This window comes from Ailuropoda melanoleuca, chromosome 1 (genome assembly GCF_002007445.2).
Source record: "Ailuropoda melanoleuca isolate Jingjing chromosome 1, ASM200744v2, whole genome shotgun sequence".
NCBI lineage: Eukaryota > Metazoa > Chordata > Mammalia > Carnivora > Ursidae > Ailuropoda > Ailuropoda melanoleuca.
This window is the reverse complement of record NC_048218.1, coordinates 107,055,761-107,080,361: the sequence shown is the minus strand read 5'-3', so window position 1 is coordinate 107,080,361 and position 24,601 is coordinate 107,055,761. Positions and strand designations below refer to the sequence as shown.

The following is a 24,601-nucleotide window of genomic DNA, read 5'->3' as shown; positions in this document are numbered from 1 at the left end:
AGCTCTGATCATTATTTTTGGCTCCTTGGCTCCCAGCAGAACCCTCCTATGAAAAGGTGTATTGAACTATTATTTCATCGAATGTGACTTGAAAGGGTCTGGAAGCCGCTCCATTCCCCTACAAACAATTCTCCCACCTGTTCACTGATAATTAACAACCCCTGAATAAGAGATGAAATTTTCCATTTAATAGTTAATGAGATTTAAGTGCTTTAGGAGCCTTCATGGGAAAATGATTCATTTTCTCAGATTCATTTCTTTCTTTCCTCTCTCTCTCCATCCCTCTCTCCCACCCTGTTTTCTCCTCCCCCTCTTCTCTCTTCTGTAAGAATTTAGAGAATGCAAATCTGTGCCACGCATTGTGGTAGACACTGACAACGATACGTTTAATCTGAATCAGTCTTCATGCTCAAAGAACACAAAGAAGCATTGGAAAGATAGATGTCAACAAATAGCCACAATTCAAACTGATAACTTAAATCCTAGAAGACTATGCAAACTTCTATGCAAAAGAGAAAGATCCCCGATTCCTTAAGGAGCGATAGAAAAGAAAAAGCCAGAAGGTGATGAGTCTATGGAACACAAACTTTCCCAATGTTACAGTTTTCCCGTGTCATGCCACTTTCTAAAAGCTTTATCACGCCCATATGATAAAGAAAATATGATTTGCCTTCTGTAGTTGCACAATATCCAAACCTTAAGTTTGTTAAGTCAGTGATGTGATAATCAGCTGAGTTTTGATCCCACAAATCTGATGATACTGTTTCTTTATAACCTGAATTGATTGATGTGTGGGCAGAACATGGGTATCTTTTTAAATTATCTGATTTGCCATATCAAGTGCATCCCCATCACATGCCTGGGTAAATGGTTACAATATTTTGAAATAGACATAAAAGAAATTATTAAAATGCTTACCTCATTGCATTTTTTTTTAAAGATTTTATTTATTTATTTGACAGAGATAGAGACAGCCAGCGAGAGAGGGAACACAAGCCGGGGGAGTGGGAGAGGAAGAAGCAGGCTCCCAGGGGAGGAGCCTGATGTGGGGCTCGGTCCTAGAACGCCGGGATCACGCCCTGAGCCGAAGGCAGACACTTAACCGCTTCGCCACCCAGGAGCCCCCATCATTGCATTTAAAAAAAAAAAGAAAACTCCAAAGACAGGATTTATTTACTAGTCTTATTTCAAATATGAATATTTAGGGTTGAATGAGTAAGCTAGATCAGCACAAAATTTCAACCTCCATTTAATCGTTAGTATTAACGTTTTAATTTTTCCTCCAGCGTTGTTATCAAAGGATAATGGATTGCTCCTCATTTGATATGATTTTTCTCCTCTTGCTGACCCTGTCTGTGGAGGTTCCCATAATCCTGAAAGGAGGAAAACTCTGGGCAGCCGCTGCTTTACCTTGTTAATTTCCAAATTACAAACAACTGTCTTCTCACAATTGCAAAACCCTTGAACAAACCAATCAATTACTTTGTCTTCTGAGAGTTTTTAAAGATAGTAAATTAATGAATTACTAGAGTCTAACACTTTCAACTGAAAAACAAATATTTTTTTGAACGATGGCTCTGGGCTAAGCATGTGCTTATGGACTTGCCACAGGTAAGGCACCGCTCCTGCCCCGATGGAGGTCATAGTTCAACTGGGAAAAAAGGGACAAAGACATAACGTATAGGACCTAGAAGCACTTAGGGAACAGGGTGATTGGTGGGGTCCGGGCACTAAATATAGCTTGACGTGACGCAGGAAGCTCTCCCAGAGAGGTGCCAACCAGACAGGTAGTCGTATCTAGGCGAAGAGGAGGGAAGGGCATCCCAGGCAGAGGAGGCCACCTTAGCTAAAGCACAGAGGAAATGACTGATGTCATTATCACCTCAAATACAAGGCACAGGGGGATAAATGGGAAAGCTGGATAGGCTGGAACAGGATCAAAGAGCCCTCGCGGGTCTCAGGAAAGAGTTTATATTTTCAGAGGCCATCTATAGACAGATGGAATATTCTGGTTGCCCCTGGCAGAGGCTTTGTGAAGGCAAAAGTAGAAAGAGGAAAACCAGTTCGTGGTGCTGAAACATGACGGTCAGAATTAGGATAATGAGCAGTTAGGGCATCCTAGGAAGCAGACGCCAAGATGGATGAAACAGGCAAAAAAAAAAAAAAAAAAAAAAAAAACCACAAAAAACAAAAACCCATATTGGAGAGGAAGCCAAAGAAAGTGGGAAGGGCCCGAAGATTGTTCTGTTATCTGACACAGTGAAGGAAAGGGGGCAAGAAGGAGGATAGGGCAAGAGTTTCAGGCTACAGCGCAGTTTCAGGGAAGTTTCAGCCAAGCCAATAGAGACTCCAAGCCAAAGTGGCCTATTAAAGAAACCCCACCTTTTGCTGTTTTCAGTCGGCATTTTGTGTGTGAGGGTGTGAGGGAGAGAGCAGCTTAATTTTACTATTTGGTGGGGGTGGGGTAGTGAGCCTGGTCAGAAGGCAGCAGGAGGAACAGGAGTGATTGGCACTGGGCCTGGGACTTGCGGGGCAGGGCGAGGGCTGCCCGAAGGTCTGTTGGGTGGGAGGACCTGAAGCCAGCCCCGACTGAGACCAACCTAGGGAGGTGGGGATGGGAACTGGGTCTGGAGGAATGAGGGGCCACCCTGTCTCAAGGCTGGACAAGAGGTCGTGGCCGTGCCTCGCTTTTCCCTTACCGGACCTCAATCCCTCCTGCTCCCTGGGCCACACGAACCCCAAACCCTGCTGCCCTGATGCAGAGGAGAGGGCTAGTTGTGTGAAGGTGGTGGACAGGGAGCCTAGGGGAGTTAGGGAGCACAGGGCAGGGCCCCTGGTGTGGAGAAAGTGGCAGCAACCTGGGCAGGTAGCTCCTGGAAGCAATGACCAGACAGAGAGCCACACCTCCCAGGGCAACAGCATTGCCCCAAATGGCCACTTCCATGGGATGGACCAGGCACCCTTTCCAGGACCCTTGACAGGCACTGGGCTGGGGTGGGGGGCAGTGTTTCCCACTACAGGGCAGTCTCCGCGCTCCGCTGGGCCGCGGGCTTCTTCACCTGCTCAAAGGACTCTGCGTGGAACGTTCCGTCTTGAAGACCACCCTCAGGACAGGGATGGCCTCTCTGGACTCACCTTGCCGGGCTGGCACCTCGACGTTGCGGAAGAGCACCGTGATGTCGCCAGGCGGGCGCTCCAGCACGAGGCTGCGGGGCTCCGAGAGGCGCAGCCGCGGCCCAGCTTCAGCGGCGAGCTGCCAGGCTCTCCATACACTTGACCCTGAGCTGCAGGCGCTCGTCTGCTTCCTCAAGTGTCACGTCTGCTTTGTGCAGGAGGTGATGGCCTTGGCGGTGAGGTCATGAGTGTCGGCCGCCGACAGCAGGCTGGCCTGTAGGTAGTTGGCATTACTCCTCTCCTTCCGGTTGGCCTGTGCCACTCGCTCCTGCCCCGTGAGCGTCTCCAGGTCAGGCCAACCACGCGACCTTCAGGATCATCTCCAGGCACAGGGAAGGCTGCGGAGGGCTGTATCTGAGGCCTGGCTGCGCTTGGAGGTGGCAGTGAGCATACCCATGTCTCCCCCATCCATGGCCTGGACGCTGAGGTCCAGGGCCGGGATGACGTTATAACGGCCCAGGTGGACGCCCGCTCTGGCTCCTCCGGAAGCCGTGTGTGCCCTTCTCCAGTGCGGTCTGCGCTTGAGGGATGAGCCCTGGGCTGGGTGACTCCGGCAGGGTGGGCCTGGGGCCCACGTCTCTTCCTCAATAGCAGATTCCCCTACTTGTCCAGGTTGGGCTTGGGCTCAGGCTCCAGGAGCGCTCCATCTAGGGCCCGGGGTCTGGTGGGCCTCCTCCAGTGGGGGACTGCCCCAGGAGCTGGAATGGTGGCAACCGGCTCAGGTCCTCCTTAGCCTCCTGGTGCACTTTCTCCTTCCCCACCTCCTTCACCTTGCATCTAGTACCATCACCAGCTCCTTGAAGTCCTCAGGTGTTGGGATGCCTTCTGATAAGGGGTTAATTCATCTCCAAAAAATATAAAGAACCCCTACAAACCAATAGAAAAAAATCTGATTAAAAAATGGGCAGAGGATCCAAATAGACATGTTTCCAAAGAAAACACAGACGGCCAAGAGGTACATGAGAAGGTGCCCACATCACTAGTCATCAGGGAAGAGCAAATCAAAACCACGACAGGCTATCATCACACAGGTGTTACAATGGCTATGATCAAAAAGACAAGGAAACAAAAACGTTGGCAAGGATGTGGAGAAAAGGGAATCATTGTGCACTGTTGGTGGGGATGCAAATTGGTCCAGCCACTGTAGGAAACAGTATGGAGTTTCCTCAAAAAATTAAAAATAGAACTACCATACAATATAACAATCCTACTTCTGGGTATTTATCTGAAGGAAATGAACACATGAACTTGAAAAGATACATGCACCCCCGTGTTCATTGCAGCATTATTTACAATGACCAAGACATAGAGATGGCCTAGGTGTTCACAGATGGATGAATGGATACAGAGAGAGAGAATAGAATAGAATATTATTCAGGCATAAAAAAGGATGAAGTCTTGCCATTTGTGACAACATAGATCATAGTTGGGCCTATGGACCTCAAGGGCATTATGCTAAGTGAAATAAGTCAGAGAAAGACAAACATCATATGATCTCACTTACATATGGACTCTAAAAACATAGCCTTGGCAGGAATGCAGTGGTGGATTGAGGAGGCAAGCAACTAGGATTGTCTGTCAACTGTGCTTCCTACACAGAGATCTGCGAGGTGTGTATTCATGGCTGCTATGGGGATGGGACAAAATATATCAAGTGTAGAAGCCTGGAGGAGTGTGATTAGTGATTGAATATGGAGGGGGAAAGAGAAAGAGGAAGGACACAGGGTGACTGAAGTTTCTGGGCCCCCAGTGAAAAAGCAATACAATTGATGGAGAAAGAACGGGGGATTTAATAGGGATGGAGATAAACTCCTTTTTATTGATTGAATATTAAGTGTTTTGGAATATCTGTGTGGACACAAGTGGCTCACAGTGGGGGAAACGTATCTGAAGACACAGGGGCTCCCAGTGGGCCTTACGTTTATCCTCATCCTCCGCTATACGTATAGATATCCATAAAGATGAAGCTGTTTGCTTCCAGAACATCGGATTTAAGAAGCATTCAGTCCGAAGCTATTTATGTGATGCAACTTGATAAAATTAGCTGTGTTAAAATAAAGTAATTCTGTTTGACAAAAGATAACATTAAGAAACTGAATGGGCAAGCCAACGAAAGTCAAATACGCAGAATTTTTTGAAATTCCAGATATTAATGAGAAAAAGACTGACAATCCATTAGGAATATGAGCAAGGGACTTGCTTGGGCACTTTATGAAAGAGGATATTCAATGCAAGATAAAAACAAAATAAGACACTACTACAAATCCACCCCATTTGCTGAAATGAAAGAGTCTGACCATATCAAGTGTTCACAAGGAGGCGAAACACTCATATGTGGCTGGGTTGAGTACAAATGGGTACAACCACTTCATGAAAAGGTTTGTGAAGTTGAATCCCCATATAACCTATGGCCCAGCAAATCCACTCTCAGGCTCATATCTAACAGAAATGCCTGCAAATGCACCAGAAGACATGCACAGGAATGCTTGTGGAAGCATTAGAACTGGAAACTTCAGCAGACCAGCAATGACCTGAATACCCATCAGTGATAGATTGGATGAGCAAATGGTGATGTAATCATAAAATGGAATAATAATACTCATCAGTGAGGATAAACAAGTCACAGCCACATGCAACAACACGGACCAAACTTACAGAATGTTGACTGAACGAAGCCAAACGTAAAAGAAAACATGTGCTATGACCCCACTGATATAAAATTAAAATCCCAGGAATAAAACTATGATATTTAGAGATGTACACTTAGAGGTTAAAATGTCAGGTGAAGCAAGGGCGTGGATTGTAATTGAGAAGGGGCAACCAGGGCTTTTGTAAGCATGTTGGCCGTGTTTTATCTCTTGCTCTGAGTGATGGTTACATGAGTGCCCGTGTTATTAAAATACATTAAGCTGTACATTCGTGTTTTAGATATACGCATACCTCGTTTTATTGTGTTTCACAGATAGTCTGCTTTTTTTTTTCCCAGCTTGAAAGTTTATGACAACCTTGCATGAAACAGATCTATCAATGCCATTTTTCCAAAAGCATTTGCTCACTTTGTATCTTTATGTCACCTTTTGGTAACTCTCATAATATTTCAAACGTTTTCACTATTATTGCATTTGTACAGTGATCTATGGTCAGTGATTATGACTCATTGAAAGGCCAGATGATGGTTAGTCTTTTTTAGTAATGAAGTATTTTTTAATTAAGGGGTACACATTGCTTTTTTAGACATAATGCTATCGCATACTTCACGACCTACTTTATAGTATAAACATAACTTTTACCTGCATTGGGAGAGCAAAAAATTCATTTGACTCACTTCATTGTGATAGTTGCTTTAGCTCAGTGTTCTGGAATCAAACCCCAATGTCTCTGAGGTATACCTCTACCTTTTCTGTTTACTTGTTGCATTTTATAATAAAGAGAAAAAAAAACCAAGAAGCAAAAAAGGGACAAAATAAATACCTTATTTCCTCAAAAAGAAAACTTAGGGGTTAAGTATAGAAGAAAATATGAACATCTTTTAACAGATGAAAGGAAGCTAGGAGCTAATTTTTACAGTAACATTTTTAAATAAACAGGCTTTGGGGATCTGTTTTGAAAAATAAAACAAAATAATTTCCTTGAGTCACAGAATTTTGTATCTTACCAAAAAGTTTCAATAAGTAGGAAAAATAAGTGTAGAAAGAAATATGTTACATCTGATTATACTTAAAATGTATAAATAAACAAATGGAGGAAAGTATAGTCTTCAGTTTGACTGTTTCTCAAATACTTAATTAGTATCACAAGGGAGACAGCAGAAAGAACACTCAGGAAAATAGGGAGAGTAATACAAACCACAGCAACAGACCGTCTGTCAAGACTCTGTTCTTCATACCCATGAAGAGTGAAGCCTCGAAATGAGTTAGTGCTTCCTAAGATCCAGAGAGCACGAACCATGCTATTTATAAAATGTGAAGTGGAAATTAACTGAATTCCTCATTTGCAGAGATATGTATCTTATTTTGCTTTTTAAAAATATCAAATATGCTTTGGGGGCCATGCTAAAGATTACTTATGAAAGAATTAGTAATTTAGAATTGTAAGTCAATGGACATGTTTATTACCAAAAAGTTGTTGGCCAAGGTTATATTCTCAATGAAAGAAATATCCGAGACATTTTCTTGATACATTAGTTCTCGGTTTGGGTTCTGAGGTGGTTTTTAGGTAGTTTCTTGCACTTTTATTCCCCCTTTTTATAACGAAGTGCACAAAATGTGTCCAGTGTGCATTTCCAGCAGATGTCAGTGTTGGCGTTTGACGTGATCTAGGAAGTCCTCCAAACCGGGGGCCTCACCAAGAAGACGAGCAGGGTTCTGAGCAGATGCTTAGCTCGTGCACGGTGTGGAATGTAGTCAAAGAATCCTGTCCTTTCTTTCATATCGTGTTTTCTTCAGAAATAGGCTGCTGTGCGTTAGGAAATAGATACGGCTTCAACACAGTCTTGCAGCTCTTTCAGCTTAAGTTTGTTCTCCTTGCACATCAATTGTATGAATTTATTCTTCCTCTTGCTCCAGAAAGGATATTCGCTGCCTATTTCTCTGTCTGAACTTCTTCCCAGAATGGTGATTTTTTTTTTTTGGCTTAAAGAATTTCAATGTGTTTGTCTCGGAAAAATATATTTAGCACCTACCAGGTACCAAAGAAATAGAATATGCTAGCTGCCTTAGAGGAAGCCTTGTAATTTGTAATTACGGCAGTAAGTTCTATCACAAGATAGGAACAAGTTATCAAGAAAGCACAGAAGACAGGAGAACACATACTGTCTGGAGGAGAGAGGTAGGCTTCCTTGATGAAGGCATTTAGAGTGTTGGAGGCTGAATATGAGCTTTCCAGGGAAGGGATAGGATCGGGATAAGATTCCTGGCTTCTCTCACCTGGCACCAACAGCCTTCCAGGAACAGCATGTGCACAAAAATATACCTTTATTTTTCCTGCAAAGAAATTTTCTTTATACAAAAGCCCTCATTATGCTTGCTGCAAACAAATGCAAAAACAAACTCCACATGATTCTATTCATGCCCAGAAAAACAGAGTCAATTTTGTGGTTGAGCTTCCACTGGCCGGTCCACACTGGCATATCTTCTGTGACCACCACGTTCAGAGCAGCCCCTGCCCAGGGAGCTCTGCACGTTTCTGCTGCTACAGAACTCCTAATCTCGCCTGCAGGAGCCAACTCGAGGCTTACATTAGTCATTTCCTCTCTCATCCGACTTCTGAAGCCTTTCCCTTGGACGTTGAGAATTCTTGGCTACTCTCACACACCCCTCGGGGGGCCGAGAAGCTACAGTTTGTGTTTCTAACACCCCTCACAGGTTTCTTGAGCCTAGCTTTCACACCACGTGGTGGGAGGATCGCGGCAAGGCTGGCAATCACCAGAATCCAGAGGCACTGGTGATTCACAGGTCTTCTGAGTTCTTGAATCATCTTCAAATTGTTCTGAGGAGTTCTCCTGCTGCTCTAAAGCCCTCCCAGATACGCTGCGGGGTGAAGGTGGAAGCAAGACAGGGAAGCACCACTGTTGAAATACTCTCGATTTTCTCCGTGAATTTATAGGAGTTTTATCTGGTCTGGAGCTGGGGGAAGGAGGAAAAACTAGCTCTGGCTGACAACCAGTCACTTCCTAAATTATTCTGTCTTAAGCCTTGGCGGTAGGTTGAATCGAAAAGCTAAGAAGTTTCTGTCTTCTATCTCTCCTGTCTTTCTGATGCCTCTTTGCTGAGCAAGATAGCTCTGATCTCTTAGCCCAAAAGAGCTTCTCAAATATTATCCCACCACATTAATTTTTTAAAAATTGGCCTAGACACTGGTGAAGCTGTAAGAATAATCTGTCACGTTAGCCAGTTAAACCTTTGCAGGTGCTTTTGTAACAAGGAACTGAAACTCAGTTGTATTTGGCATATACCTTGGGATAGAAGCTTTGTACTTTATGTAATACATATATAATATATAAAATAAATTTTTCATAAAAAGTTATCTGTCCTGCAGTATAAATATTTTCAGGACAGGAAGAAGAGAGATTATTTTCCTTTTTGTGTATGCCAATAACAGTTTCTTTGTATCATATGCACCTGAGCACTAAAAAAAGAGGGAGAGGGGAGCCTGGGGGGCTCAGTTGGTTAAGTGTCTGCCTGCCTTTTCAGGTCATGATCCCAGGGTCCCTGGATCGAGCCCTGCATCGTGTTGGGCTCCCTACTCTGCAGGGAGTCTACTTCTCCCTTGCCCTCTGCTCCTCCCATGGTTCATGCTCTCTCTTGCTCACTCCCTCAAATAAATAAATTAAATGTTTTTTTAAAAAAGAGGGAGGGAGGTTACAGTAAGTATAAAGGGTCTGCTTGAGACGTCTACAAACCAAACAGCTTTAAAAGTCATCTTGCTGTGGAGCTGGCATATTAGCTCAGAAGAACATGTATTTTTAGAAGTGAAAAAAAAAAATACCCGGAAAATGCAATTGTACCATAATGAGATTAGTTACCACGTACAAGGTGCTACTGTGAACAAGGCACTGGGCTCTGCTTTTTTTCTGAAGATCATTTCATTTACATGAATTCTCACAGCTCACCTATTGAGGTAGGTATTTTTATCCCCCTTTGGGAGATGATGAAACCGAGACACAGAACACGTGTCTTGCCAAATATCACATTATTAATTCACAAAGAATTCAAATGAGACCTTTGACTCCAGAGATCTTGGGAAAGCCTTGGTATTTTCAAGAGAAATGTCACTGGTCTTGATCACTTTCAAATTTGAATTAGTCTGATTCGTTCCCAATTATTTAAACCCACAAAAACATTTATAGAAATGATACAGCTGATACACTTGGTCAGCATTAGTTTGGGCTAAAGGATATATCAGGATATATCATCTGTTTTAAAATCAATTTCTCTTTTTTTTAGGGAGGAAACAAGTGAAATGTTTAATTATAAGGATTCATTGATTCATTTGGATCCTTGAGAACATTTTATAAAAAAAACCACTGCTGGTCACTTGAATTGTATCAATTGAGAAAATTACTTACAAAAAATAATTAATGAACGAGACAATAGATACATCATTAATCGTAGGTATCTAATATTGTATGGTAATAGTATTTTTGATTTTTATATTTGACATGTAGAACTGATGTGTGTAATTTTTTTCCTATAAAATCACCTTCTAATATTTTGGCAAATTTGGGCGAGGCAAGTGTCTCTCTACCTTGAATGTTTTCTAGTATTGGAGAGCCCCGTGGAGCTCCTTTGTTATGCAAAATATTTATTTACTTCTATACAAATGGACAAACTGTTTCTAAAACCATATTTCCCCAACTGGGGAAAAATAAACCTTGAAATTTACATTTGAATCATCCAAATTATTCGTATTCTAAGACAAAGATCAAGCAAGTACACTGATCAGACTTTCCTTCTCAGTAGGAATCTTGCTGGGGGTTAGATTGGAAAGGAAGCAGTCCACTGTAGCTTCCAGAACTATCATTCTCAGTAAATGCTCACAGTGACACCAATATATGTGAACATCCAGGCTTAATGTTTACCAACAAATTCAACCCATGGTGCCAAGTTGACACTAAAAATAATTTACCTCTAGTCCCACATGTCATTAAGGAAAGTGAGGTGTGAATATATATCTTAGGAATAGACAGAAATGGTTCTGGGTTTTTTTTCTGAGATATATTTTCAGTGGGAAAAAAAAAGAGGAAAAATCAATTTGGATACTTTCTGTGAGAACTCCACTTTAGGAATTTTATATAAAAGATAAAACTTAATTTAAAAGATTTTAGTGATCTTCAGTTTCGTTTTCCAGAGGGCGTATCAGAATTTCTGTTTCCTGAGTCTAAGACAAGTTTGTGTGAAGTTTCCTCATTCAGCCCCAAGGAAACCAACAAGATCTGGAAACCATGTGTCAGCATTCTTCCGCATGGTATGGGTGTGTGTGGGGGGGTGCTCACGCACGCACGTGTGCTAGATTACTTAGATTTATAATCTCACATAATCAAAGGGGAACCGCTTTTTTTATGTCATAAAGAAAAAACCTGCTAGTTATTTAAAGCTCAAACTTACTTGTGGGCACGTCCGCCTTCTAGAAATGTGGCAAATCCTGTCAGTGGGGATGGTCATCTCCCTATGGTTCTTGTCCGTCCAACGATCAGACTGTTAGAATAGCATGCCACAAATACAAATGTCTTGTGTGAGTGAGACATTTTTGTTTTAGTTGCATTTTCGGTCATGCAGAAGGACTGAATTCTGTGTCTTGATCAACCGAAGTGCAAAGACATAAACAGCCGTGGGAGATGAGACGCAAGTCAGAATCGCAAAGGAGCAGGAACCATGAGCCAGGCGTGACACAGAAACCTAAGTCCTCACAGGCACAGAAATCCTGTCGGAAGATTTGATAAAGGAGGCAGCACGAGCAGGTAAGCTTATTCAAATCTCTGCTGTGTATGCGGGGGTAGTATTGTTTTAAGAGTCTGACTCCATTTTTTGATATTTGCCTACTGAGGGCTTTTAGGCCCCCCTGCTCCTTTCCCCCACTTTGCCCGGGGTCTGGGCGAGTCGGTAAGAAAGGCTGGTGCTCCCTCCTTCTGCTCAGGCAGGAGGTTCAAGCCTCCAACAGGAGTCCTCGCTGCAGCCCCAGCTCTAAACAGCACAAGCCCTCCCAGCTAGTCTCCCTCAAATCACTTTTGGACGGCTTGGGAGGGAGCCTGCTCTCTCCAAAACTCTCATTATATAACAAACCTTTTCCTACTCTCTTGATGTGTGTGACATTTAAACCAAATATTGGGTGTAAGTCCACCTTCTTCTATGGAGTGACCAAAACGAGTAGGCATGTAAACTTGAGTACATACACGTATTTAGATTTTAGATTGAGACATTTTATATGGAGGACATATTCTCGTAACCCTACGATCAGAAAGAAATCTCAAAACTCACATGGAAAGAAAGAAGAGATCTGAGTAATATAAATATTCGTCCTACATCCACGTTTAAAACACACGCTGAGTGAATAGTAAATAGTCAAGCAGCTAAAAAGTGCTTTTAGAAATTAAGGAGCTTCAGGAAAGAGAGAATCACTAGTAAATTACCACCTAGCACATAAATTCTTCTAAAATTTCTTCTAAATGTTAGTGAAATTTTAAAACCCTGCAGTACAGAGTATAAAGTGGAGTCTTAGACGACCATGGCAGGCATGAATGTAGATCAAGGTAAGTTCTTACACTTGGCTCTGGTCAGAATCAAATCAAGAACAGAAATAGACAGATGAGATAAAACCAAATGTGAGGGGCGCCTGGGTGGCTCAGTCGTTAAGCATCTGCCTTTGGCTCAGGTCATGATCCCAGGGTCCTGGGATGGAGCCCTGCATCGGGCTCCCTGCTCGGTGGGAAGCCTGCTTCTCCCTCTCCCACTCCCCTTGCTTGTGTTCCCTCGCTTGCTGTCTCTCTCTGTCAAATAAATAAAATCTTAAAAAAAACCAAAATACAAATGTGAAGTCTATATGTAAAGAGTGAACCCGGCTCTGTAACAGATGGGAATTGCTAGGCTTACCCGTCAACTCTGGTGCATGGTAGCTAGATTGCCATGTGCAAAATGTTATGAGCAGAAGCGCTGGATACCATTTAATCATACCATGGTCAAGAAAAGAGTCATGTGTGTTTCATGAGGTGATAGGCAAATTCAGGGCAGTCACATGTTTAATATAAGAAAGGACATTCCAGGGGCGCCTGGGTGGCACAGCGGTTGGGCATCTGCCTTCGGCTCAGGGCGTGATCCCGGCGTTACAGGATCGAGCCCCACATCAGGCTCCTCCTATGAGCCTGCTTCTTCCTCTCCCACTCCCCCCTGCTTGTGTTCCATCTCTCACTGGCTGTCTCTATCTCTGTCAAATAAATAAATAAAATCTAAAAAAAAAAAGGACATTCCAACCATATGTCATTGGCATCAGTGCAGTTTCTTGAGAAAAAATGAAGTTTTCAAAGACTATCCAAAATGGCTTTTCTGGATCATTCTACTTCTAGAAAAGTCTTTGAGGTTGAGGTCCTTGGCTTGACCATCCAATTTAAATCTTGGGCTCTCTGAGAAATAATTGTTCCTTCTAAAATATAATAAAATCCGGCCAACTCTCTTGGGAGTTATTAACATTTCATTGCTATATGAATGTTCAGCAGCAGAAGGAAGAACTGTATTCAGGGAATAATCCTGACAGATTACAGTGTGAGGTCTTGTTAAAGGTTGTTAAGGGTTATGTCCTCCAAATGATTTATCCATTGCAGTAGGAACAGAAATGCCACGCAGCCCGAATAAGAATTAGCACTGCCATTTTAATTAGATGAGCACTGGATTGTTAAAGCCTAAAGACAATAATCACCATATAGGAGGTACTGCAAAGCAGTTTAAAATAATGATATCTTTGTGTCATTCAAAAATAGCCTTGAATATCTATTTATCCTATTTATTCCCTGCAGACCCCAAGTATTCTCTCCACCACCTTTAGTGAATGAAGGAAATTAGATAAAGTCACTACAGCTCTGAGGTGTGAACTTTTTTGGAAATTATACTCTTCTTGAAGGTAATAAATGCGCTAATTCTAGTTATTCCGAGAGAAAGACTGTAGTTGTGTGAGAAAGACCAAATGGCTTACAATCCACCCACAGAAAGCAATAGAATAATGAGCAAACAGGACGTGTTTCATTGAGAATCCCCTTAAATGAAATCATGAATCAGGAAGAATTAAATTATAAAGGACTCTACAAAACAAACTGTTTCCAAGGAAGTATTGATATAATGACGCCTGTGTCAGTGTTGGATTAAAAAGTAATAATCCACTATTCATACGTACTTTGAAGATAAAACCTATTGGTAATGAGCAGAAACAAACATCAAGACTGTGGCTAATTGTTTTGAGAGACAGGAGCCAGAGTCCAGAAGAGTACTTTTCAGAGAGGTCATTAGGCTTGTGGGAGTCAGAATCTTGTCAATGGTAAAAAGTTCTTTATTCTTTCCCTCAATCAATTAAGCCTATTGCAAGAATTTACACAATGAATAGTCAAGGTACAGAGATATTGGAGGACACGAAATTGTCCGGTGATGCCCTAAGAGTAAGTTTACACTGGAAAGTTTCTAATATATACGTACTTGTTAGAAGTTCTAAAATGGATTGTTTTCTTCCAATTAAAGTCTTGGCAAGAATTAAGTGGTTTGGTAACTCTCGGGAATGATAGAGTGTGAGCAAATCATTTGGAGCCATTGGACACAGGGCACGTCTCAATCAAGTCTTGCAAACGAGGAACAAAACACAGCAACTCTCTATTGAGCACCTGTTCCGTACTCAGCATTCTGTCAGGTCCAATACGCATATATAATATCATCTAATCCAAGGAAAGCTTTGTAAATGCAGCTTTCAAAAATGTGGGCATTGTGATTCTGAGGACCTAAATAACTTCCCGTGGTCACTCAGTGGATTAGTGGAAGACTGAGGATCAGTGGAGGGACAGGTCCTACACCATCATGGCCCCCTCTGTCAATTCACACAGATCACGAGGAAAATATCTCTACAATCCCAGCTCTTTAGTCGTGTGGAGAGGTAAATTTTATACCGCTCTCTGGGTATTTTCCGGTCACAAGGCTAAAGCTGAATCAGATCATTTTCTGACAGCTTCTGTGTGACAGATAGTTTTTATAAACATATCCCGTACTTGATGGTTTGTCGTGGTTAAAGTATGTGGGGGTGTGGGTCTGGTTTTGACTTCAGCAGTAACCAAATGTATGACCTTTGGTAACTTACCCTCTTTAAAATTCTCTCCAGTCGCCTCTATGGTGGCAATAAATAATAGTCCCTATTTTATAGGACTGACAAAAAGAATTAAATGAGATAGTATAAAGAGTCTAGTCTCTATGCTCAGTTATGTTCGGCAACTAGACTTAAAAAAAAAACACTGGTTTCCATGTGCAAAAAGTAGGATTGCTAAAAATAAGATGACAAGGGCTTTAAGAAGTTGTTCCCTTAATTATTAAAAAATGATTACAAATACTTCTTTGTTGCTTAACACCAGACAGATCTATAAGAAGCTCATTCCTAAGAACAAAGGGCATAAAAAACAATCTTCAAAACACAATGCAATAAAAACATGAAAAAATTTAACCCTAATACGTAATCAAAGAAATGCACAGTAACACCAACATGCCATTTACTCTTTATTAAATTAATCACCCTCAAAAAGATACCACTAAATGATTAAAAAGTTCAGTAAAGAAAGTAATTTTATTCATTGCTAACAAAAGGCAACATTTTGAAAGAGTAATTAAATAATATTTTTCAAAAAATATAAAAAAGAATTTTAATTTTAAAGCATCGATTCTACTTCTGAAAATTCCCACTAAGGAAATTATTTTTAAAAATGCAAAATAACATAGATATAATTTTTATAAAGTATTATTTAGTTGAGTAAAAACAGAGTCTAATAACCCACCAAAAAAATCATTTGCAATAACCACGGTGCCATCTCTTTTCAGCATGTTAAGTACCAATTAAAATTAACGTATGAAGACAATATGGCATCGTGGTAAGGCTTAGAAAAAAGGAAAGTGTGGTGTAATTTGTGTAGACCCATTAAGGCTAAATGAGAAGCAGATGCCCAGAAAAAAATGATTTCAAGAAAATTCAAAATGTTCGTAGTTGTGTTAGGATGATGGAACTTGGGATCACCATACTCTTTTAAAAAATTATTTATAATTTCAACATTAATTGTGTAATATTAGTAAAAAACCGATTTTACTAAAACTGTGAGTGAGCGTAGTGGTAGATGGTGATTGTTCTCATTATTACGCAATACTAGCAACTCTTAAGACTCTCTTCAATTTTCTGCATTCAGAACCTGAGTTATTAATTACTGTGTTTTTTGTATGAATAAAACCAAAAAACAAGAACCAAATAATAGAATTCATCTTTTCATACATGTTTGCTAATCACTTTTAGAATTATTTTCCATCAAATAAGTACTTTCTCAAAATGAGTAAAGTGTGTGATCTAGGACTAATTACATGCAGGTGTCACCGCATCAGTCTTTCCATATGTTAAAATTTATCCCAATGATCAGTATCTTTAATTTCATATGCCCATGGACATTGATAATTTGTTTTTTCAAGGTCTAGACATAATCTCTTGCCTTTTGGAAAGGTTCTTTAAAAGGATCAGTAACATAATACTGCTACTTTCTTGCAAAAATAATTTTTTAAATTCCATTTGACATACCACTGACAGAATTAATTCTTCCTCTTAAAGCTACTACTATTATTAAATATTTAGAGTCTTGTTTTCAACTCAGTTCCTCTTTAACTCACTAGAGGATTTTGAATTAAATAGTGAAGGGTGGGGGTGGAAGAACGTAGAAAAAAGCACGGGGTCAGCTATTAGAGCAGAGAGGGTTTCAGAAAGAGTCTCTTTTCTTTTTTGTTCTTTTTTTTTTTTTTTTTTTTTTTTTTTTTTTTTTTTTTTAAGATTTATTTATTTCTGAGAGGGAGAGCCCAAACGTGCACAAGCTAGGAGGAAGGGACAGAGGGAGAGCGAGAGAGAGAATCTCAAGCGGACTCCGCACTGAGTGTGAACCTGAGATTGCGACCTGAGCTGAAACCAAGAGTCCACCCTTTAACCAACTGAGCCACCCAGGAGCCCCTAGAGAGTACCCTTCTAATAACAGATAATCGAATTCAGGACAATTTAACATTTACTATGGGTTGTATGTAGTGCTAAACATGGTGGACAGAAGCAAAGATGAGTAACATGCAGTTTCTGGCAAAAAGCATATGTTCTGGGGCGCCTGGGTGGCTCAGTCCATGAAGCGTCTGCCTCCAGCTCAGGTCATGATCCCAGGGTCCTGGGATCGAGCCCCACGGCAGGCTCCCTGCTCATCGGAGAGCCTGCTTCTCCCTCTCCCTCTGCCTCTCCCCTATTTGTGTTCTCTCCCTCTAGCAAATAAATAAATAAAATCTAAAAAAAAAAAGTTTATGTTCTAATAAGGAGCCAAATACATATAAGCAATGACAACATACACAGGAGTGACCGTATTCCGTGTCTTTCAATTACGCTGGGCTGAAATTCTGTAAAACAACTTTTATTCTTTTTTTTTTTTAAAGATTTTTTATTTATTATTTATGTGACACAGAGACAGCCAGCGAGAGAGGGAACACAGCAGGGGAGTGGGAGAGGAAGAAGCAGGCTCCCAGTGGAGGAGCCCGATATGGGACTCGATCCCAGAACGCCAGGATCACGCCCTGAGCCGAAGGCAGACGCTTAACAACTGCACCACCCAGGTGCCCCAACAACTTTTATTCTAAGCCGCTTTAGAAAATGTATTGCACAGACTCTGTACGGTTTTACGTTCATTCCTAAATCTGTAAGTAATGCTTGCGCTTATCATAGAAAATTTGAAAAATCACCCTTAGTTTTCTGGGGCTGATCAAAATGAAGTAAGCCCACGATAGTTTATCTTTCTCACTGATTACAGCCAAACACTTTGGACAAAAATGCCCAAAACAAACAACTACCTGAGAACTCTGAAAATTAACAACAGCAAATTAAATGGAGGGTGAAAAGCCAAACTTGAAAAATGACCCTTATAGGGTGAGATTCCTGATTTTTCCCCCTCTTTTATCTTTGTGCCATGAGCAAGGGCAGCTTCAACGTGCAACTGGGCATTTGGGACAGGGAGCAAATTTCAGAGAGAGAAATTCTGTCTTTCTGGTCAGAGGACCAGGAAAAGCGGCCCTTGCCCTCAGGGCAGCCCCAATTGGGCGTAACTGCAGCAGGGAAGTAGCTGAAACTCCAAAAGCAAAACAAAACAACAAAATGCAAAACCAAACAAGACAATATTGAAGCCAGAGGAATAGGAAAGGGAGCCCTTGAAGTCTGAGAATATGTGGCAAGTTGCCACATGAAGGGAACTTGAGGAAGGCTCCAATTCTGCCTTTGAACTGACCCAAGTCCCAGCTCAGCAGGAGCTGTGCATCTGGGACAGACCCAAAGCCCCCTAGCATAGGCTTTGAAAGCTGAGCTTACCTTGGAATGCTACCCATGGAAGTTAAGATAGAATTTCAAGGTTCAACCTAACGAGGGTAAACTGCCTTCTGAAACCACCACCACCGCTGCCACAAATCAAAATTCTCTGGTGGATTGTTACAGGACTCAGTGTCTCATGTCTCATAACATAATATTCAAAATGTCCAGGATACATTCCAAAAATACTCAACATACAAAGAACCAGGGCACCATGAGAAATCCTCGAGGGAAAATAATCAGCAGATTCACAGATGGAAATTCCGAGATGAACCAGACTGGATTTTAAAGCAATTATAACCAACCTTCCTTCTTCCCTCCCTCCCTTTGTTCCTTCTTTCCTTCCTCCTGCTTCATTTTGTTCCTCATTTCTTATCTTCCTAAGGCAGACACTTAGATTTTTGTTCTAGACCTTTTTTTTTTTTTTTTTTTTTGTAATCGAAACATATAAAGCTATTGTTTTTTTCTGTTTCAGCTGAATTCCACACATCTGATTTTGCTGTTTTTGAGACAGGGAGCACGGGAACAAGCCCCAGGTGAAAAACATTATGCACCGGGGCGCGTTCCATTGGATGTTATTGTTACACCGCTACGCCTACAAAGCAGAACCAGAACGTGGCCCCAGATACAAAACGGACTTAGAACGGAGGACTCCGGGTCCAAAAAGCACTATTGAGCTGCCTGAATTACCTGCCAATATAGACCAATCAGGACGCAGCACTTCCCCCATCTTTTCCTCATTAACATAATAGAAGGGAGTGGGAAGGGGAGTGGGAGATTTCTCCACACAGGTGGGACCTCCCCTTTGTAACTACTTTGCTGGTGCTGCGTGGGCCTTCAGCTGGAGCTCTAGTCCCGATAAGGCCTTGCCTGTACCTTTGATTTTTGGCACTGGTTTCATCCTCGTGGGGCCCAACAACCCAACTCAGGTAACGTTTCCTGTATCATTTAGTTCAATTTAATGTCTAACCTCTATTGTGATTTCTTGTTTGACCCATATAGGTTGTGCAGAAGTGACTTGCTTAATTTACATATCTTGGGGCCTTTTCTAAATACCATATTGTATTTATTTGTAACGATTCTCTTATAGTCAGAGAACAACTCTTTTAGCCTGAAGAACCTTTTTTTTTTTTTAAGAACCTTTTTTTTTTTAAGACTAGATAAGCTGGAGATTAATTTCCTCGTGGTTAGTTTATCTGAAAATATCTGTATTTGTTTTGTTTTTTAAGGATAATTTTTCTGGAAAAAGATTCTTCAGCACTTTGAATATGGTTCCGGACTCCTTTTATTATGACAAAAAGCTAGTAATTGTATCATTGTTCTTGTATATGTTTTGTGTTACTTTTCTCTAGGTGCTTTTCAAGATTTTTTTTCCCTTTATTTTTTAGTTCTCTTTATTTTTTACTTTTTATTTTGACTCCAATGTGGTTTTCTTTGTATTTATTCTTTGGGTGTATATGTAGTGTTTGTTTTGATTTCTTGAGTTTCTTGGATCTGAAAGTTAAGATTGTCTACCAGTCTGTGAAGTGTTTAGCCATTATTTCTTCAAATATTTTTCTATACCTGTCTCTCTCCCCTCTCCTTCTGGAACTTGAATTGCGTGTGTGTTAGGCTGCTTGGTATTATCCCGGAAGGGTATTTTTCTATTTGCTTATTTACTATTTATTTTTCTTTAGTACATTTTTTCTTTCTGTTCTTGAGATTGAGCAATTTCTTTTGATCTTATAAATTTCACAAGTTATTTCTTCTACCACTTTCATTCAGATGTTAATCACATCTAGTGAATTTTTCATTTCAATGTTTACATTACAGAATTTCCATTTTCATATGTTTTCATTTCCATTCACTCTTTTAGACCATTATTTTCTTTGATTATTTTCAAATATGTTTTCTTCATTTTTTGAACACAAAATAGCTACTCTAAAGTATTTGACAGAGCCATCATCTGGCCAACTGGAAGTAAGGTCGCACTTGACTTGTGTTGTTTATTTTTTTAAGATTAAAGATTACACTTGACTCTTTCTTTGCGTATGTAATAATATTCAGTGAAAACTGGACATTGTGGGTAATTTTTGTAGCAACTTTGGATTCTGTTATGTTCCGCTGGGGTTTTGTTGTTGTTACAGCAGTCAGTTAATTTTCTTGGATTCAAACTGTAACTTCACTCTTTCCAGTGGAGTGCAGCCGCTGATAACCTTGTTTATTCCTCATAGCAAAGAGCTGCTGCTTTTTTCTAGCCTGATTCCCTGAAGGCCTTCACTATGATGGCATGGCGATAAGCTGACGATTCAGGAAAAACGTATTTCACAATTTTAGGCTCACAGATCATGGCTACTGTGCTTCTGAAGACTCAAATTTCTGGATGCTCTGCCAACATCAGACTCTCTTCTTTGATATTTCAAATCAGTAAGGCTGATTGGCATGTGAGGCAGAGAACGCACTTGGTTAAAAAAAGCAGTAAAGTCACAAATCTCACCTAATAAATCTGTTTTTCAACACGATAATTCAGTTTGGCCTTTCCCTGCTTTGTTTGCGAGACCCTCAGGGCTCTGCTTTGCACACTTACAGTTTGGTGGTCAGTGAGGGATTTCTGCAGATCTTAACATGCAAAGATTGGGTCTTGGCACTTCTGCACACCTCTCAGATTGGCCTTTTAAATTCTCTGCTGCTCTAACACTGAGCACCTTCCTCTCCATTCTGGAGCTGGTTAGGCTGAATGTTTTCTCTTCTCTATAGATGGTCTTTGGAGCCTACTCAGGCCTTTGTAATGACAAGTTTTTGAGAATATAATTTCCCTTGGCTTTTGTTTGCACTTATATACTTCCTTATACCTTTATTTATTTATTTTTAATGTGTCTAACTTTATAACTTTTATCTGTAGGAAGATTCATATGACATCATTTTGCCACCATTATCAGAAATCTCTCCACACCCATCCCAGGCCATTGACCTGTACTTCCTTCATGGGTACATTTCCATAGCTGCCTTTGCCTTTCTCTACAATAATGATATTGAAGCTGGAAGTCTGCCATTTTTAAAGAATTCTACTATCAGATAAATCTTGAAAAGACCATCTCACTAGAAGTCAGTAGATACAGTTTCACTTAACTTGGGCAAGCAGCTGGACTGCTGTGTCATTGCCTTCTCTTCTGAAGCTTAAGGAATTGAATGAGATGTACATTACTTCTGCCAGTGAAGTGCTGTGTTTTCCTCTGGTCAAAAAGGAAAGACAGCTACTAATTGGTAGGCATAGTGATTGTTTAAGCTGTTTTCCTCCTGTTTACATTTTCTCAGAAAATAAGTCACTTGTCAACGGAAATGTTCTCTGGAGTTAAATGAAACATTTTATCTATTGTCTCGTGGGAGGGGGGGCGCTATGTAAATGTCGTTTCAATTTCAGTACCCAAATAGTCAATGGGCGCATTACTCTGAAGGTGAATATTGCAATATTTTCTAATTTCCCAACGAGAGTGTTTGTTTTCTTCCCTCCATTTGCTGTCAGTTTTCTCCCTTTCTTAACTTCCAATTCCTCCTAAGGATTTTTATATCCCGTTGCATTGTTGTCTTGGCCCAGGGTGTTTTTACTCTCTGTGCAATTCAAAAGATGGATGCTGAGCTCTGTTTTCTCTTCTGAATGACAAAATCAACAAAATAAGAAACATGTCAAGAAAATGTCAGATGTTAGAAAGAGACTGCAAATAACAAGGTGAACAAAATATAGGAAGAATTCTGCCACAAATGGGCTCCTCCGAATAATAGTTTTTGGTATCTTTATTTTTATGTCATATATGTAGATAAAGTAATATTTATCTTATTAAGCCTAGGGTGCTCATTACATTCATTATCTTTTCATTTAATTACTTATTTATCAAATACTTTTAAAATTATTACCATATGCCACAGAGCAGGGAGTAAAACAGTCTCCCTGCTCACTGTTGCCCCCCAAAGTCATACCATGATGAAAAGCTGTACTTAGACTTGACAGTGGTCATTAGATTCAGAGTCTTGGTAAGCTACAGCACAAGAGAGCAGAACTAAGTAATTCAACTGTCAACATCTTTTGAAGGTGACAGTATGGGAGATGAAACAGGAAAGGAAAGATCAAAGAATGTAAAATAATTTTTTTTTCCCCACTGAATTAACCAAATTATTTCTAATTAAATTTGTCAGAAGCCTATTACATTACAAAAGAAATACCTTCTCCCTGTAAAACAATTTAAACAAGAATTAAATTTGAGATCACCTTGCACCCTTATATTAAAAAAACTATTGCTTTAATGTTGTGTTATCAGGAAGTCAACATCATAATAATGCATTTTCTTTTTATTTATGAAACACACAACCAGAATATATTAATCTAATTAATATAAAATTGCTGTACTAAATCTCTTAAAACTTGCTCACCTGACTTTGTTATAGACATTGAGATTATGATGTATGAATTTTACACATACACAGTTACATTGTGTGTGAATCTATGATCAACTTATTGAAGAATTAAGAACATTTATTTAGAAATACTCTGTCTCATTAAGTAAATGATGTGTTTCAAATTAGCTTGTTGGAAAAAATTTTAAAAGTTGGTTTCTTGTTAGTATTATAACGATTTTGGGGAATGCCATAACACTCTATGACACTTTGATTTTGGAGAATGCCATTATTTCTGAAGCTAGATTTAAAAACAAAAAAAAAATACTTAAGTCATGCATATAAAATGTTATAGAAATGACTTGAATCATCAGATATTACAAGTAAATATTATACATCGATTTAATGTGAAATATGAGAATGTTAGGATCATTTTTAAAGTATGGCTTACCTATTTGATAGTTATGAGTATCAGGCTGGAAAGCTAAGAATAATCCAAGACTATCTTTCAAAATTCCTATCATCCAGTACTTTTTTTTTTTTTTTCTGGTGGTGGGGATAAAAAGGAGAGATAAGAATTTCAAAACAGCAGAGTAAAGTGGAAAATGAGGAAAAGAGGTATATATATTTTTTAAAGATTTTATTTATTTATTTGACAGAGACAGCCAGTGAGAGAGGGAACACAGCAGGGGGAGTGGGAGAGGAAGAAGCAGGCTCCTAGCGGAGAAGCCTGGTGTGGGGAGAAGCCTGATGTGGGGCTCGATCCCAGAGCACTGGGATCACACCCTGAGCCGAAGGCAGACGCTTAATGACTGTGCCACCCAGGCACCCCAAGAGGTATATTTTTTAGTAAGAAAGTGTAGCCATTTTTTAGAACACATCGTTGATATATAGTCTACATTTACATAAATGTGCATATTTCAGTCAAGTCACCTTTTATATTTTTAATCTCTAAAATTACCAATAATACGTAGTAAGCTAAAGTGTACTGATATTGGTTATGTTGACATTAAATAGATATGATGACTATATTGTTACAGTTTGAAGCTATTGCACTGCTAGACTCATACATTATTGTAAGTATTAAATATCTCAGTAAAATGCTTATATGAAATTGTTTATTTCAAAAATATATACTTTCCTTTCAGTACTTACATTCTGACTTCTTCTGAACAAGTATAAAAATTCTTCCTTTTAAAGGCGACAGATCATGGAGCTGGGTGGCTCAGTTGGTTAAGCATCCAACTCTTGATTTTGGCTCAGGTCATGATCTCAGGGTTGTGAGACTGAGCCCAGCATCAGGCTCTGCACTGGGTGTGGCACCTGCTTAAGATTCTCTCTCTCCCTCTCCCTCTGCTACTCTTGTAAGTAAGTAAGTAAGTAACTATATAAATAAATAAATGTCACAGATCAGGCATGTGAATTTGTCCCCTTTGCCTATTAAGATTTTGCTGAAAAAAGGAAGGAAAGGAAGATGTGTGAATAAAAATAAACTCATAATAGAAAAAAGAATTGTGGAGGTTAGGGTGGAGAGAAGTCGTCATTTAGGAGAAGTTTCACTTTATTTCTGCAAATCAGAAAGAGGATGGGAAATCACAAAGAGAGGAAACAAACTGGACCCATGGAATCCTGAGGTGCACAGTGAGATTTATCCCTGTAAAAATCTGAGGACCTACCACTAAAGAAATTGAGCAAAGCTTCTGAGGAAAGCTAATCTCTGTGCAGATCTCACTGTGTTATTTAGCCAGGCCTGAGTCAGGAAGACCAAAGACATAGTAATTTAGTTTTCTGGACCCCACGCCCACCCAGAGTTGCCTCATGTGACTAGTCAGAATTTCCACTCCAGGAGGGTCCATGTAACAGAATGGTTTTACTTATACAAACCTACTTCACTTACCAAATATTTTAAAGGAAGTATCTCTATGACAAATTTCTTCTATGGTTATTCTATTAAAAAAAACAAACAAAC

General features: G+C 40.1%; 1 long non-coding RNA gene and 1 pseudogene across 1 annotated transcript; one reads left to right on the top strand and one right to left on the bottom strand.

The window, feature by feature from the left end:
• Positions 1–1,807: 1,807 nt before the first annotated feature.
• On the bottom strand, positions 1,808–8,419 carry LOC109489167 (annotated as a pseudogene).
• A 55-nt stretch (positions 8,420–8,474) lies between these two features.
• On the top strand, positions 8,475–19,296 carry LOC117803006. Its single transcript, XR_004626537.1, has 5 exons — positions 8,475–8,873; positions 10,119–10,282; positions 11,023–11,139; positions 11,431–11,632; positions 18,740–19,296. It is a non-coding gene; the product is annotated as an uncharacterized LOC117803006 (long non-coding RNA).
• The last annotated feature ends 5,305 nt before the right edge of the window (positions 19,297–24,601 follow it).